This window comes from Culex pipiens, chromosome 2 (genome assembly GCF_016801865.2).
Source record: "Culex pipiens pallens isolate TS chromosome 2, TS_CPP_V2, whole genome shotgun sequence".
Lineage (NCBI taxonomy): Eukaryota > Metazoa > Arthropoda > Insecta > Diptera > Culicidae > Culex > Culex pipiens.
The window spans coordinates 83,861,903-83,879,331 of record NC_068938.1 but is presented as its reverse complement, the minus strand read 5'-3'; the positions used below and the strand labels follow the sequence as shown (position 1 = coordinate 83,879,331).

The window sequence follows — 17,429 nt, the reverse complement described above, 5'->3', positions numbered from 1 at the left end:
AAAAAAACATAAAACATGTTTTCTACATTGACCCAGAAGGGTCATATTTTCATTTAGAACAAACATTTTCATTTTAAAAATTTATGTTTTTTTTCTAACTTTGCAGGGTTATTTTTTAGAGTGTAATAATGTTCTAAAAAGTTGTAGAGCATACAATAAAAAAATGATATATAAACATAAGGCATTTGCTTATAAACGTCACGAGTTATCGCGATTTTACGAAAAAAAAAGTTTTGAAAAAGTTGGTCATCGTTGATCTTGGCCGTTCATGGTCACCCACGCCATTTATGGTCAGGGTGAGTAATTTTGGTGCTTCAAGAACATCAGGAATGTAGTCATCGAGCCACAATTCGTGTACTGTGTGAATATCTACAAACAGAAGCTGCATGAAGCCATTTTGAAATCTTTATTCGTGATTTTACCGTAAAACATTTATATTTTTAATTGTATCAGTTATCCAATTTGAAAATCGCGTCACATCCAAAAACATTACAAAGTGCCTTTTATAAAAAGTTTCTGTTGTTTCGTACGCTGGAAAAGCTTGTCTAAAAAATGCACCTGCTAGAAACCAGTTATTTCCACGCTGTATAAACAAGCCTGTTCCGACATCTTGGGCAGACGGTCCGGTTCCATTTCTCGTTCCGGCGCAATATACTTCTTTGTTAACGGCAGCCTCAACTAAACTAAAATGGTCCAGCAGGCATTTGTACTTGAGTACGATAGGCATGACCATTTCTTCAGGTTGATCACCATGATTGTATTGTCCATATGATACAAGGAATCCATTTTGGTTCATTATTGATGAGAAAGAGGAGTCGTCCACCGGTCTCAAACAAATTGGCTGTACGTATTTCGTGAACTGGATGCGGCCTTTCAGCTTAAATAATGCCAAGTTTTGTGCAGTTGGAATCTGCTGCACACTAGTAAACATCTTCTCAATGGAAAATTCTTGAGTGAACTCGTCGGAAATGCCAACCGCAGGATGTCCAATCAAAACTTTATAAGGTTCAGGATCTTTTTCGTAAAATATTGCCAGAACGATCTGATTAGTTATAATGGTCACTCCAAATGAGTCGAAATTCGGGAATGGAACGGTCAAGTTTCTGCGAAATGCAGTTCCATGCCAAGGCCATCTGCCTCTAGTAGATTCATCTTGCCGTTGGCCGCACACATATTCTGAAAGTGATTTTATCATGAAAACATTACCAAATCAATCTCAATATCGGCTTACGTGATAGATCATCTCCAAATTGAATACCAGTAATTTGACTGATCCAAGGCAAGTACGTTTGGACTTTAGAAAATGCTCCGTAACCATCACTTCGACAAAATCCGGTAGCATTTCCGGCCGAAAACGATAAAACTCCAACCAAAGACCAGGAGCATCCTCTATCGGTGCATCGTTCCAAAACCAATCCACCACCACTATCTCCGTTGCAGACACTTGTACCATTCCTATGTCCGGCACAAATCATTCCGGAATCCAACGTCCCTCCAAAAACACCCCGATCACTTGCCAGGCAATCGACCGTACGGATGATTGGCATTCTGGCCGTTTTCAATATCTGCGAAGTCTCCTCATTTTCTGTTTTTCCCCATCCAGGCACCAAACAGAGTGATCGGTTTAGATACTTCTTCAAAATTCAAACATATCGGTTGGATGTGGTCCGTGTATTCCACGCTGCTTCCAAGTTCCAAGGATTCTCCGAGGGAACCGTGTGAATTTCAAAAACCGAATATTGCTCTACGTTTTTACCGAAAAGCTCCTTATCGTGCAGTCCCATGAACACTTTCAACCGCTTTATGTTAATCTCATGACCATCCTCACTTCTCGTACAATGTGCAGCCGTTAGTACGTACACAGAAAAAAATAATTGGGTAAATTTACATCATTAATGATGTACCAAAAGTGCACGTCATTAATGATGCGAATTTACATCAAATTCATTTTAAATTTAAATGTCATCCGATGTAATCGTGCCGAACAAACAGCGCTTCAAAACATGTAAATTTCCGATAAATTCTACGTAAATTTACCCAGGCCAAAAATTTTTTTACTCCGTTGAATCTTGAATCTGATGTAAATTTCAAATTCTTTTTAGCATGATGTAGCTTAAAAAGGAATACTTTAGGATTACTTTCTAATCAAACTAAGCGCTAGTTTGATTAGAAGAGAACTAAAGTGAACCGCTTTGAACTGCCAATGAAAAAGAATTTGATGTTTATTGTACAGATTCAGATTCAACGGAGTAAATTATATGTTTGATAAAGCTCCGGAAGCTTATGAGTTTCTACTATTTAAAAATAGTTCAAAAAGGATGAAATTAAAAAAAAACTTACTCGTGTCTTATTCTAATCAACCAGCAGGCATGAGCACTAGTGTCCAAACGGCTAAATCTTGGTTTACTGGATCTGATAGCATCTGTCGATCCTCACCGACGTTTTGAAAATCCAACCCTACAAAGCTTGTGATCGCGTGACCTCGCGCCGCACAGATTCTTGCCAAAGACTGGTGCCTCCTTCTTCGAACCATTGTGGCCGCTTCCATATTTGCTTAAACTGGATCTGCAAAAATAGAATATGTTGTTTTAAATAATACTGTGGGAAAGAGGCAGAAAAAATCCAAACAAACCTGTAGAATTCAATCTCGACCGATTGTTACGATCAGATCAGCTGATTTAGTTGAAATTGTTGCCATGAGATCGATGGGGTCTCTGGCAGAGTTGATGGTCTTGATGCTGCTCCTTCCAGTCACATTTTGCCTTCGAACACTCACTTGGCCACGCACAGTTCCCAGCGTCGAGCGTTCCATTTTTTCGCAACAGAAATCACACACCTGATGCAGATCAACTCGTCGTGCCCAACTTCAGCGGTTCTTGCCCTCCATGTTGGCCTGGACAGCATTGATAAACATCTCCGTGAAGGAATCCACTTCCGGGACGAAAATATGTGATCTCATCACAATCCAACTTCTCCAGTCCGCCCATCTTCTTCGGTCGCTTTCGACATGACAAACAATGTCCATGCTCGTCCTCGTCCTAGTCATAGCACATTCGAGGCCGGCTGCTCGACCTCCAGCAGGTGCAGCATGGTGCCACCGCGGTGGGTGTTCGCCTCCCCCTAAGTTCGATCAGGTTTAAAATAGATAGCGATGTTTCGATGTTGTTGAAATGGAAGAGGCGGCCAACTCTGGAAAAAAAATCAGATAATAAATTTTGTTCCCACAAGATCACGTTGGACCAAAACAAAAGCGTTTTGAGTGCACTCATTCATAATCTCAACCAAAAACTTCTAAACACATGCCTTTACGTCAAAGTTTAAACTTACCGTTTTGGGTGAGAACCGGTGCTTCAGATGTCCGCGCTCCCGCGGGGGCCGTTACACTTGCCACAGCGGATATGCCACAAACGGATTCGGCAAGCACAATTATACATTTTCGCAAAAAAACTTGATGCAGCGAGTACGGAGTTGCTGCTGGTGGAGATGCTAATTTCACAACCTTTGTTTTGTTCGTTTTGTTTTGCTCTTCTTTGTTCCTGCCAATCGTTGACGGTCGATATAGACGAATCCAGTTTGAAATGGCCGCTAGGTGGCCAATGGTGTTAGAAATGACAGCTTCCATGTATTCGAATATGGGAGCTCAGGAAAACTCAATTTTTAGGCAATACAATGATTATTTATGATAAAAGTAATGATTGATTAGGTGCACAAATTGTGTCTAGAATATTATTAAAATAAAAACTGTTCGAAAAATTTGCAATTGAGATAAGTACACCATTCGATTCAGCAGGAAATTTGGGCACCAAAAATATATAGTTGTCATATGTTAAGTATTTTATTTTAATAGAAAATTAACAAAAAGTATGAAAATCGAGACATTTAGTATGGGAGCTGTCAAATCTCTCATCATCAAAAAGCAGCGTTGAGCTTTCGCTGGATTTGTCTATATTCATCTATTTTGTCAATAAATCGTTTCAATCAAAAAAATGTTGAAAAGTGTTACTTTTCGAAACAAGTGCTGAAAAGTTCAACTTTTCAGCACCCATTTGAGTGCTGAAAAGTAGAACTTTTCAGCATTTATTTTGAAAAGTGTTGCTATTTGACTCTGTTATTTTTAGTACAGAAAAGTAGGCTATTTCGTCGTTCAAGAATGACATGAAAAGTAAGTAGTTTCACGACGGAATTGCAAAAAAGGAATTTTTCACACTTGACCCTCTCCGATTTTAATGCAGCTTTGTTGACATGTTATCCTAAACTTGTATAAGCCATTTTGGTGTATATGGAGCCAGTTGCATTCAAGAATGACATTTGAGAAGGGCGTAAATTATTTAAATAATTTTGTATATCGTCATTTAAATATTGCTGTAACTCGAAGCCGTTGCATCGTATCAAAAAGTGGTCAAAGACAAACCTGTAGGAAATTAGATGGGCTTTCTGAAAAAAATATACTGAATAAAAAACAAGCCACTTATGAGTGATTTTTGTATTTTTAAGTTTAAGAGTAATTTTTAAGGGTGAAGTCACGTCACGTTTTTTTTCGTTCAATTTTTTTGTGAAAAAAGCATATGATGTTGCAAAAAGCCTCACGAAATATGCTGGACGGTATGTCTCTCTTAAAAAATATAAAAATCATTTAATATTTTTTTAAGTGGTCTAAATTAAAAAAATAACCGATAGCGGGAATTGATTCTCCAGACAATTTTACATAAAAGCCTCCATAATAATTAGTAATTTGTTATTGGGTACGATAAATATTAACAATTCGTCAGTTGTGTGCTATCTTGTGACAACGATTATTCAGTACTTTTCGAGAAAATCGATTTTTAAAGTTTGTTGGTAAATAATTTCAAAACTATGAATGATAGAACCAAACTTTTTGAAGCAATCGGTTCGTATATTATCGCTTAACAAACGCTCCAAGTTTCAACTAATTTGGTTACACCAGTTAAAAGATACAGTAAATAATGTTAACAAAAACCTGAAAAGCACGTGTCACAAGTGTGCACAGAATTCCCATACAAACTGAAAAAAGGTCAAATCAATGGTTTAATCGACTTAATCTGGTTATTTTTATAAACAAAAGGTTGCATTGCCTTTAGAAAGTATGTGTGTACAAAAATTTGTGAGAAACCAGAAAAAAATTCCACATTTTCCAACAACATGTCGACGTCGTCGTGCTATCTTGTCGCACCCGCCATTTTGACGTTCCGAGAAAAACGCGTTTTAATGTTTGACATTGAATACAGTTAAACCTCGTATAAGAGCGCCTCGTATATGCAACTTTGCATATACGAGTCATTCCACCTGATTCGGTTTTGTCGCAAGAGTTGCATATGCGAGGTACAGGGCTTATGGGATTTTGGCTATATGGGAGACATGGGCTATATTTTTATAAAAAATCAACTAAACTATACAAATTTATAGTGTTTTGGAATCGTTATGAAGTCAGCTATACAGCTACACCAAATTTACATGGTTTACGATGTTCTAGATCATCCGAAACTTCGTCAAGTTAAGGTCTATGTGTTCAACGCCGTACAAGTATGAGGCGATTTGACTGTGGTTTTTGACCACAGATCATATCCGGATAGCCTCAGGGAGGTTCAGGGACTAGTCTACCGATATGTGGTGATGTTCTGGGTCTTCTGTAGAGTCCCTGAAGGTACGTCCGATGGGTCTACCGCCGTAACACGGCAGAGGTCGGTGGTTTTTGACCTCAGATCATATCCGGATAGCCTCAGGGAGGTTCAAGGACTAGTCTACCGGTATGTGGTGATGTTCTGGGTCTTCTGTAGAGTCCCGGGAGGTACGTCCGATGGGTCTACCGCCGTAACACGGCAGAGGTCGGTGTTTTTTGACCTCAGATCATATCCAGATAGCCTCAGGGAGGTTCAGGGACTAGTCTACCGATATGTGGAAATGTTCTGGGTCTTCTGTGGAGTCCCGGGAGCTACGCCTGAAGGGTCTACCGCCGTAACAAGGCAGAGGTCGATGGTTTTTGACCTCAGATCATATCCAGATAGCCTCAGGGAGGTTCAGGGACTAGTCTACCGATATGTGGAAATGTTCTGGGTCTTCTGTGGAGTCCCGAGAGCTACGCCTGAAGGGTCTACCACCGTAACAAGGCAGAGGTCGATGGTTTTTGGCCTTAGATTATATCCAGATAGCCTCAGGGAGGTTCAGGGACTAGTCTACCAGTATGTGGTGATGTTCTGGGTCTTCTGTGGAGTCCCGGGAGCTACGCCTGAAGGGTCTACCGCCGTAACACGGCAGAGGTCGATGGTTTTTGACCTTAGATCATATCCAGATAGCCTCAGGGAGGTTCAGGGACTAGTCTACCGATATGTGGTGATGTTCTGGGTCTTCTGTAGAGTCCCGGGAGCTACGTCCGATGGGTCTACCGACGTAACACGGCAGAGGTATGTGGTTTTTGACCTCAGATCATATTCGGATAGCCTCAGGGAGGTTCAAGGACTAGTCTACCGGTATGTGGTGATGTTCCGGGTCTTCTGTAGAGTCCCGGGAGGTACGTCCGATGGGTCTACCGCCGTAACACGGCAGAGGTCGGTGTTTTTTGACCTCAGATCATATCCAGATAGCCTCAGGGAGGTTCAGGGACTAGTCTACCGATATGTGGAAATGTTCTGGGTCTTCTGTGGAGTCCCGAGAGCTACGCCTGAAGGGTCTACCGCCGTAACAAGGCAGAGGTCGATGGTTTTTGGCCTTAGATTATATCCAGATAGCCTCAGGGAGGTTCAGGGACTAGTCTACCGGTATGTGGTGATGTTCTGGGTCTTCTGTGGAGTCCCGGGAGCTACGCCTGAAGGGTCTACCGCCGTAACACGGCAGAGGTCGATGGTTTTTGACCTTAGATCATATCCAGATAGCCTCAGGGAGGTTCAGGGACTAGTCTACCGATATGTGGTGATGTTCTGGGTCTTCTGTAGAGTCCCGGGAGCTACGTCCGATGGGTCTACCGACGTAACACGGCAGAGGTCGATGGTTTTTGACCTCAGATCATATCCGGATAGCCTCAGGGAGGTTCAAGGACTAGTCTACCGGTATGTGGTGATGTTCTGGGTCTTCTGTAGAGTCCCGGGAGCTACGCCTGTAGGGTCTACCGCCGTAACACGGCAGAGGTCGGTGTTTTTGACCTCAGATCATATCCAGATAGCCTCAGGGAGGTTCAGGGACTAGTCTACCGATATGTGGAAATGTTCTGGGTCTTCTGTGGAGTCCCGGGAGCTACGCCTGAAGGGTCTACCGCCGTAACAAGGCAGAGGTCGATGGTTTTTGACCTCAGATCATATCCAGATAGCCTCAGGGAGGTTCAGGGACTAGTCTACCGATATGTGGAAATGTTCTGGGTCTTCTGTGGAGTCCCGAGAGCTACGCCTGAAGGGTCTACCGCCGTAACAAGGCAGAGGTCGATGGTTTTTGGCCTTAGATTATATCCAGATAGCCTCAGGGAGGTTCAGGGACTAGTCTACCGGTATGTGGTGATGTTCTGGGTCATCTGTGGAGTCCCGAGAGCTACGCCTGAAGGGTCTACCGCCGTAACAAGGCAGAGGTCGATGGTTTTTGGCCTTAGATTATATCCAGATAGCCTCAGGGAGGTTCAGGGACTAGTCTACCGGTATGTGGTGATGTTCTGGGTCTTCTGTGGAGTCCCGGGAGCTACGCCTGAAGGGTCTACCGCCGTAACACGGCAGAGGTCGATGGTTTTTGACCTTAGATCATATCCAGATAGCCTCAGGGAGGTTCAGGGACTAGTCTACCGATATGTGGTGATGTTTTGGGTCTCCTGTAGAGTCCCGGGAGTTACGGCCGATGGGTCTACCACCGTAACAAGATAGAGGTCGGAGGTTTTCGACCTCAGATCATATTCAGATAGCATCAGGGAGGTTCAGGGACTAGTCTACCGATGTGTGGTAATATTCTGGGTCTTCTGTAGAGTCCCGGAGGTAACGGTCAATGGGTCTACAGCCGTAACTAGTCTACCGATATGTGGTGATGTTCTGGGTGTTTTGTAAGATTTCGGGAGCTACGGCCGTTGGGTCTACCACCGTAACAAGATAGAGGTCGAAGGTTTTTGACCTCAGATCATATCCGGATAGCCTCAGGGAGGTTATAGGGCTAGTCTACCGATGTGATAGGTCTTTTGTAAGATCTTGGGAGTAACGGCCGATGGGTCTACCGCCGTAACAAGATATAGGTCGGTGGTTTTTGATCTCAGATCATATCCGAATAGCCTCAGGGCCGTTACTTCCGGGACTCTACAGAAGACCCAAAAGATCATAACACATCGGTAGACTAGTCCCTGAACCGTCCTGAGGCTATCCGGATATGATCTAAGATCAAAATCCAGTGACCTCTGCCTTATTTCGATGGTAGACCCATTGACGGTAATCCCGGGACTCTACAGAAGACCCAGAACATCACAACACATCGGTAGACTAGTCCCTGAACCTTCCTGAGGCTATCCGGATATGATCTGAGGTCAAAATCCACCGACCTCTGCCTTGTTACGGCGGTAGACCCATTGACCGTAGCTCCCGGGACTTTACAGAATACCCAGCACATCACCAGAAGTCGGTAGACTAGTCTCTGAATCACCCTGAGGTTATCTGGATATGATCTAAGATCAAAATCTAGTGACCTCTGCCTTATTTCGGTGGTAGACCCATTGACCGTAACTCCTGGGACTCTACAGAAGACCCAGAACATCACCACACATCGGTAGACTAGTCCCCGAACCTTCCTGAGGCTATCCGGATATGATCTGAGGTCAAAATCCACCGACCTCTGCCTTGTTACGGCGGTAGACCCATTGACCGTAGCTCCCGGGACTTTACAGAAGACCCAGCACATTACCAGAAATCGGTAGACTAGTCTCTTAACCTCCTTGAGGCTATCCGGATATGAACTGAGGTCGAAAACCTCCGACCTCTATCTTGTTGCGGTGGTAGAGCCATCGGCCGTTACTCTTGGGACTCTACAGAAGACCCAAAAAATGACCACACATCGGTAGACTATACTTTGAACCACCCTGAGGCTATCCGAATATGATCTGAGGTCAAAAACTTCTGACCTGTATCTTGTTACGGTGGTAGACCCATCGGCCGTAACTCCCGGGACTCTACAGGAGACCCAGAACATCACCACATATCGGTAGACTAGTCCCTGAACCTCCCTGAGGCTATCCGGATATGATCTGAGGTCAAAAACCACCGACCACTGCCGTGTTACGTCAGTAGACCCATCGGACGTAGCTCCCAGGACTCTACAGAAGATCCAGAACATCACCACATATCGGTAGACTAGTCCCTGAACCTCCCTGAGGCTATCTGGATATGATCTGAGGTCAAAAACCATCGACCTCTGCCGTTTTACGGCGGTAAACCCTTCAGGCGTAGCTCCCGGGACTCCACAGAAGACCCAGAACATCACCACATACCGGTAGACTAGTCCCTGAACCTCCCTGAGGCTATCCGGATATGATCTGAGGTCAAAAACCACCGACCTCTGCCGTGTTACGGCGGTAGACCCATCGGACGTACCTTCAGGGACTCTACAGAAGACCCAGAACATCACCACATATCGGTAGACTAGTCCCTGAACCTCCCTGAGGTTATCCGGATATGACCTGTGGTCAAAAACCACAGTCAAATCGCCTACCTCATACTTGTACGGCGTTGAACACATAGGCCTTAACTTGACGAAGTTTCGGATGACCTAGAACATCGTAAACCATGTAAATTTGGTGTAGCTGTAAAGCTGACTTCATAACGATTCCAAAACACTATAAATTTGTATAGTTTAGTTGATTTTTTATAAAAATATAGCCAATGTCTCCCATATAGCCAAAATCCCATAAGCCCTGTACCTCGCATATGCGTGCTTCGCATAAGAAACCCCCATATGAGGTGCATATGCGAGGTTTAACTGTATTCAAAAACGAGAGCACGCAATGTAAACAATAACAAACACGTTTTGTTTGGCTCACCATTCTGTGCATTGTCCCAAAGTTTGGTTGAAGTTGGTTGCTGGAGTCCCGAGTTATAATTACAAATGTTTACGGTAGTCTAGCTTGTACGTGCGACAAACGCATCCTGACTTTCCTGGCCTGAAATCCCTTTGGCCTTTTGTCGCACTTACATCAATTTTCATGGAGTGACAAGATAGCACGACAAGATTGAAACTACTTTCATATGTAAAGTGACAAAAATGCACGGAGTTTTTTCGGTTTTTGTTGAATATCTCAGGATTGAAATCGAATTTTGGGGATCTGTGACGGTCAAAAGGTGAGGCATTGTGAGCTGCACAAAATGGCGTTCTTAACTCAATTTGGCCCAAAATGCACGTACGACAAGTTAGCACGATGGCGACGATGTATGACGTGTCACAAGTGTGCACAATCATTTTGATGATAAATTGGTCTATGTCACAAGTGTGTATTGCGATATCCGGGAAACGGAAGCGAGTTTCCAAAATCGGGTTAAAGCATCTTGTAGTGTTTGTTAAGTATAGCAAAACGTCATCATTAACTCATTTTCGACCAAAATGGTCTATGTCACAAGATAGCACACAGCTGACGAATTGTCGAGACAATTGTTCTAAGTTTAATCCTTGTAAAGATAACGCAGTTTAACAAAAAGGTTAAAAAATAATGTGTTTAGGTTTTGGTGGTTTTTGGACAATTCTATATGACCGACATGATTTATTAATCTGGTTTATACTTTTATCGGAAAGCTCGTCCAATTTACCTTATGTTTCTTTGTACCAGATTTGGAAAAAAATGTATTTTTCTGCCGATTTTTTAATTAATTGATGATAACCATTTTTGCCTGACTTGACACAAAAATAGATGTTAAGCGATAAAAAATTGTTGTCCCATTTCACTCTATGTAACGATACTGTACTAAATTATCAAGCTTATAAATAATAACTTCTCTTAATTCTTAAAATCTCCATGAAAAGCATGCTGCTCTCTGAAAAAGCTCTCAAAATCATAGTGGGCTATGGTTAACAGAAACGCTTAAACATTGCGTTCAACTTGAATCATCCAGTTGCATGCAATATTGCGTTCAACAGATCTGATCGCTAGAATTCCTCCCAACGACCACTCGAAATGCAAATTTGAAAATTATACATTTCTCATGCGCAACCACACAAAACGCAGATCAATTAAAATTTAATGCTTTTATGACAGCGGTGCATAAATCAGTGGCAATCAAATCCACATTCCCTCTGCTCACCATGCTGCAACGGTCATTTTCCGTTCCGTCCAATTTGCAGAACGTCGTAAGTTTCGCTCCCGATCCGATTGATCGCCTCAAAAGCTCGTAAAAGCTCAGCTCCGTTTACCCCCCTTAACCACCCATCGATGGTTATGCTGTACTTTAGGGTGATCCATCTTTTTTTTGTGGTTTGGTTAAACTACCAATTTGATTCTAAATGTTTTGATGCCATTTTTTCAATTTTTAATATTTTTGTGAAAATTGCTACAAAATGAAGGTCGTAGCTTTGAAGATCACCCTAAAGCCTCACTAATTAAAAATCATCTTTTGCACAACCGATTTTTACACGCCAAGATCACGGACCTCCGATAAGACCCCCCGAAGGAACCGGTATTTCCTTTCTTTCTCAATTATTACACGGTGCTGAGGCTGCTACTACCGCGAACACGATGATGATGATTGGCCGCGTGATCGACCTTCCCAACGGGGGACACTCCGGCGTATCGAGACGGATGGATGGATGGATGCAGAAGAAAACAAATTATTTTTTAATTTATTACCAGTAATTCGCTCCGGCTGTTTATTGAAACAATTAGTCTACTTTATCTTACACTGGTGGGGGCTTACGGGACATATTTTTTGATTTTTTGTTCCTTTTTTGCTTGTTTGAGGAGAGTATGTTTCAGATTATGAGTGTCTTCTTATAGAATATTACCAACAATCAATTGCATTGTGACTGTGAACTTGGAACCACTCTAAAATTGCAAAAAAAAAAAGCAAAATGCTCTAACAAAAAGGATTTTTAAAATTTGACAATCAGTATTTTCCAATGCTGAAACTAAAAATATTCATTCGGTAATTTAATGTTATTTTTTAACTTTAATGATTCGTAAATTAATGCCAAATCACCAATAAAATATTTGGAAAAAAATCTGCAAGATTAATGGAGCAATGAAAAAATTTATGTTACATTTATTGAGAAATATGTTTGCAAAATAAGAGCATGTAAATTTTTTATTTCAATTTCAGATTTATTCCAATTTGACAATTTCTTGCAACGAATTATGATCTTTGCAGTACGTTCAATTGCTTATTATACCTTCTTTTTCGTTAATAAATTACACTTAGGCTAGAGATTGATCGATCTCTCGAAATCGATCTAATTGGTTAGTTGCTTATACTGATTAGTGTTACACATATATGTACAGAGAGATTCTCCTAGGATAACAGTACGTACAAAACTAGTTCAACAAACGCTATGGTTATGGCAAGTTAGGGGGAGGGAAATTTACACGCTTTAAGGGAAAGAAATTGCGCTGTCGAAAGTTGTAAATTTTCGTGTTTCAATTTGGAAATTGTGTTATTGATTTTTAAAAAACCTTAGACACTGTTCCCAATCCCGTCAATTTCTCTCCGTGTACAGACACACACAAAGAAAAACTCTGCCTAATCACAAATCTCAATGTTGACACTGTTGTCGCTGCTGGCCGCCGACTTGACCGATTTGACCAAACTGATGGTCGCCTCGTCGCCGGAACCGCCAGTGACCGACGAGGGCCGGTAGTGGCCACCGGCAGTGCTGCTGCTGTGGGCAGGCGACACCGACTTGGGGGATGCCGACGGCGAGCGGTGACCGTGGTGCGGGTGGTACTCGTCCGTGGAGGACGGCCGCTGGTGTGGCACACAGGTGATGGTCAGCGAGGAGTCCAACCGTTGGCGCTTTTCGGGCTTTTTGAGCAGCTCCTCGATCGAGTACGGGTTGCGCTTCTTGGACATGCTGGTCTGTGGAAGGGAGGGGAGACAATGGTTGGTAAATTTGTTAACAAGATTTAAGAAACAAATCCAAAACCTACCCTCAAATCATCGTGGTTATCCGACGAATCGTCCGAGTTGACGTCGGTGATCTGGACCGGCGACGAACTGGTGTTCGAGCTGGTCGTTCCATCGTTCCGATAGCTGTCCCGCTGCACGGCAAACCCACCGGACGTGGCAAACGGATTCCCATATGCAAAGTACCCGTGGGGAAAAGCCGCCGCCGGATCGGTCCCGGCCGCCACACTGCGGTTGGCCGCGTAGAACAGGCTGGTGTTCCAGATCCAGTGCTTGGGCAGGTAGGCCATCTGCGGGGAGAGGGACGCTGCCGCTGCCGCCGCCGCGTTAGTCACCGGAGTTGTGCTCGACGACGAAGGTTCACTCTTGGATTCACCCTTTGGCGTCGACGGGGATAGCTGCTGCTGGTGCTTGGTGGGGTCTTGTTGAACTTTGGCCGGGGTGTGGCCCTCGTGCTGGATGATGTTGACGGCGGCCGTCTTCTGGACGGGGGCCGCTCCGGCGACATACGGATGGGGATGCACCACCGACTTTCCGTCCGGGGACACGGCCGAGGCCATGCTGTAGCGGTACTGGTTCAACAGGGCGTGATGCTGCTCCAGCGTTGCTTGGCTGTACAAGGGATGGGTCGTCATCGGCTTGGACGGCATGTACGAGGACGAGTGCGACTGGGAGTCTCGCATCATTTGCTCTGCAAAAAAAAGATTAAGAAATAAACGTTTAAGAATCCTTCCAAAGTGTCGAAATAATTGCACTATGGCAGCAGCAGAACGAAATTACACCTGTTCGCGAGACAACCCGTAATGATGGGCCACGGGAAGTTCTAATATCCCAATCAATCGACATCCGACCTCTAAAGCGCGCTTCAAGCGACGATCATCTGCCCCGAGTTTGGTAAAACCTCTAATCAAACTGAGGCAACACAGGCGCAAAATTTGCATATTCTTGGTGGATTGTAATGAAAGAGTGTTGCCGATTAGAGGAAACCTCCTTTTCACACCATCAGGGCGCGGTATTGATGCGCTCTCATATGAAGATGTTATGTTGGGTTTTTAGCAGAATGCAGATCAATTTAAAGAATAAGTTCATACAGTAATATTCAATAAAATGTGGTGAAAAAGCTTCAAATCAAATTATTCGCTCTACAGCATTGCCTAGGCGTTCTCGATTGCGAGATTCCTACTCGAAACTAGGTGTCCAAAGGCTTGATTGTTGAGGCAATTACAAACCTCTTTTTACACTTTAGCTTCCATCCACCCCGGGATTCGAACTGACGACCTTTGGATTGTTAGTCCAACTGCCTACCAGTGACTCCACCGAGGCACGATCCAGGGAGACGACTCCTACACCTGGAATGAGCTAACGACCTAACCTCGAGGTTAGACTGGGGCCAACATTTACTTCCCCGTCCGGCGAAAGGCGTGATCAGACAAATCACGTCTCAAAATTTGCTACCGGGACCTTCTGGGATCGAACCCAGGCCGACTGGGTGATAGGCAACCACGCTTACCCTACACCACGATCCCGTGCGGTGAAACTTAAACTTAATCCTTTATGACCCAATCCTGCCTCTAGGCTTCAATATATAAAATGGCAAAAAACATTTTTTTAACCAATTTTGAATCATATATTTTGTTAAGGTCAACTTTGGTTGTGGTTCTTACAAATATCCTTTACTTTTCGAAATAAGTATGCAATAATTATTGTTTTTTCTATCACATTCCCAAGATTCCTCAGAATAGACTATTCCATACACTTTCATTTCCACTTTTCTTTTTGCTTCAATTACTCAAATCTCATTGAATTAATTAAAAATAAAATATCAACCCTCATATGTCTTCAAATATTGTTTCTTTGCAGTTTATGGTTTATAACGTGATTTTCACTCATTTCCTATTTTTATTTAATTTTTATTTGAATACCATCGTGTTCCCCAGACAATTTTATATAAGAATTAAAGCATATGTTAAACTAAAGCAAACCAGCAAACCATTGCCGAGAAACAGTCCTTCAAAAATAAAAAAAAATAAAACTCTGAATTTCCTATACGAAAATAAGTACATACGAGGCCTACTTTCAGGGGTGTGCAATTCAATCGGGGGGATGGCAACCCTATTCCGACCAAAGCAAACTGACAACAGTCGACATTAGCACGGTTGTCAAATGAGAGCCCACAACAAAAGCACTAGCTGTCAAATGGTAGCCCATAACAAATCATCGTTTGGGTTTTTGATTTTCAAATTTTCCACAATTTAAACGATAAATTCCTGAAAAAACACGTGAATTGTTGTTGCTGATGGCAAATTCTATCATGTTCTTGTAGATTCCATCCCAATATTGGCTGAAAATTCATATCGAAAAAAGTGATTTTTCTGTTTACCTATTTTTGCTTTTTTTCTTTTGGTCGACAAAACAGTGCGCCCGTACACTCAGAATCGGCATTACACATTTTCCAGTTTGCTTTTACACATTTGCATGGGACTTTTGAGTTCAACCAGGATAACACACTTCGTGTAACCATAGTAATATGTATAATACTGATTGTCAGTGTTTGTTTTCTGAACTTTCAAGATGACGTCTTCTTCGCTACCCCCTGAATTCAATGCACTGGTATACCAGTGCATTGATTCTTATATAAAATTTTCCGGGAAATACGATGGTGATCAAATAAAAATAAAATAAAATAAAATTAGACAATGAGTGAAAATTACGTTTATCCCATAAACTGCAAAGAAAAATTATAGGAACACATTTAAGGGTTGATATTTTATTTTTAATGAATTCCTAGGACAATTTCCTATAAAGTGCAACCATAAGAAAGTCTTTTGATTAAAAGTTGGAAAGTCACGAGTAAAAGAATAAAAAGTTTTTTAGGAAATCCTCAAAAAAAAAGAGGGTGGTGCAAAAGAAAGAGGGGTCCTCGTGGACATGATTTATGGTTCAGATCATATCATTTCTTTTAGGAAATGATGCAGGGAACATTTTTCCTCAAGCACGCAAAGTAATTGGAAATAAGGGAGAAAGGTTATGAAGGTTTTCTTAGAAATTTGGGAAATTTCTATCAAAATTGCACACCCTCTTCCCCAAAAACCTCAATGTTTTTGATATTGAATACATTGTTTTGATGAATTATCTTTTAAGACATGTTTCTGGGTCCATTGAGGATACAAATCACTACAGGAAAGTGTAATTGGTTGGGTTTATGCTCAACTGTATGTCTCTTTTATTTATTATGGATTTTCACCGAATCAACACATTTTTGTGTGTTTTGGTTATAAAATGTACGTTTCCATGAAATTTTCATATTTTTATTATGATATCGAAAATCTTCATTTCAAGTACGACATGATACAGGTCTGATGAAATTTTCATCAAATTAGTAATATGAGACAATAACCCAGATGTAATGACTGGTTGTCGAGGCATTCATTTAATTTTCAACAACATGGCTCGCTCTAATTAGATTTGCATAATTTATCATTTTAAGACCTACAGAAAAACAACTTACTGATGATGGTCTCGTGCCATCACTTTTTTACTTCTGCAAAAAAAATGCTGTGCAATAAAGCAATTTTCCCTCGAATTAACATCACACACAGGTTGTGTTGTTTATGTTACTTGAAGTGCCCTCCGGTGTCACACCAACTCCCGAAGGGTGTCTCTGAGGTCTCCCCCCGTCGTCGTCGTCGGTGCCCTCAAAGTGACCACACACCACTTCTCACTTGTTGAAAGCTGGTCACCCAGCTGACCGCGGTAATGAGTAATTGCACTCATATTTTTCGGCGGGGGGTTTCTCCCCCCTCCGGACCACGTGCCTCGCACGCGCTTCTTCGCGATGAAAGTAATGAGAGAGGGAGAGATAATGATCGTGTTTGTACAGTGTTCAACCGACTGACAGTGTGCAAGTGAAGTGTAATCGGGATCGCGCCACCTTAAAGGTTTCCCTTCGCGGGACCTTATCATTAGGGGAGGCTCCATTCTCAGAGCTCACTTTTTTGGGGTTTTTTGAGGAAGAACTCGCGTTGCTCCAGGCCGCGGTACAATCTGATAATTGGCCGAGAAAGGCTGTAATAAACGGTGCTGGGTGCATGTAACATTTTTTTGGAGGCCGGTCTTGCCAGATCTGACTTTAGGGGCAGGATCAGACAGACGGTTTGCGGTTGCTTTCATGCTTCATGAATCGATCATTGATGGTGTGAAAAGAAGGTGCGAAATCGGCTGGCTGGTCTTTCATTATGACGATACCATATGTAAATTTATTATGTTTCAGACATAAATATAGAATTATTAAAATTTTAAGGTTGACATATTGCTTTTGATACTATTCCTTTATGATTAACTTCAATCGCAGGTGAAATG

General features: G+C 42.4%; 1 protein-coding gene and 1 long non-coding RNA gene across 3 annotated transcripts in view; one reads left to right on the top strand and one right to left on the bottom strand.

Annotated features, from left to right (window-relative positions):
• The window catches only part of LOC120426261 (paired box pox-neuro protein), a 166,901-nt gene that overhangs the window by 108,187 nt on the left and 41,285 nt on the right, over window positions 1–17,429 (top strand). The gene's annotated exons all lie outside the window — the stretch shown is intronic.
• Window positions 2,345–3,533, bottom strand: LOC120432063 (uncharacterized). The gene is made up of 3 exons (XR_005608008.2): window positions 3,328–3,533; window positions 2,633–3,189; window positions 2,345–2,565 (listed from the first exon to the last, which is right to left on the bottom strand). It is a non-coding gene; the product is annotated as an uncharacterized LOC120432063 (long non-coding RNA).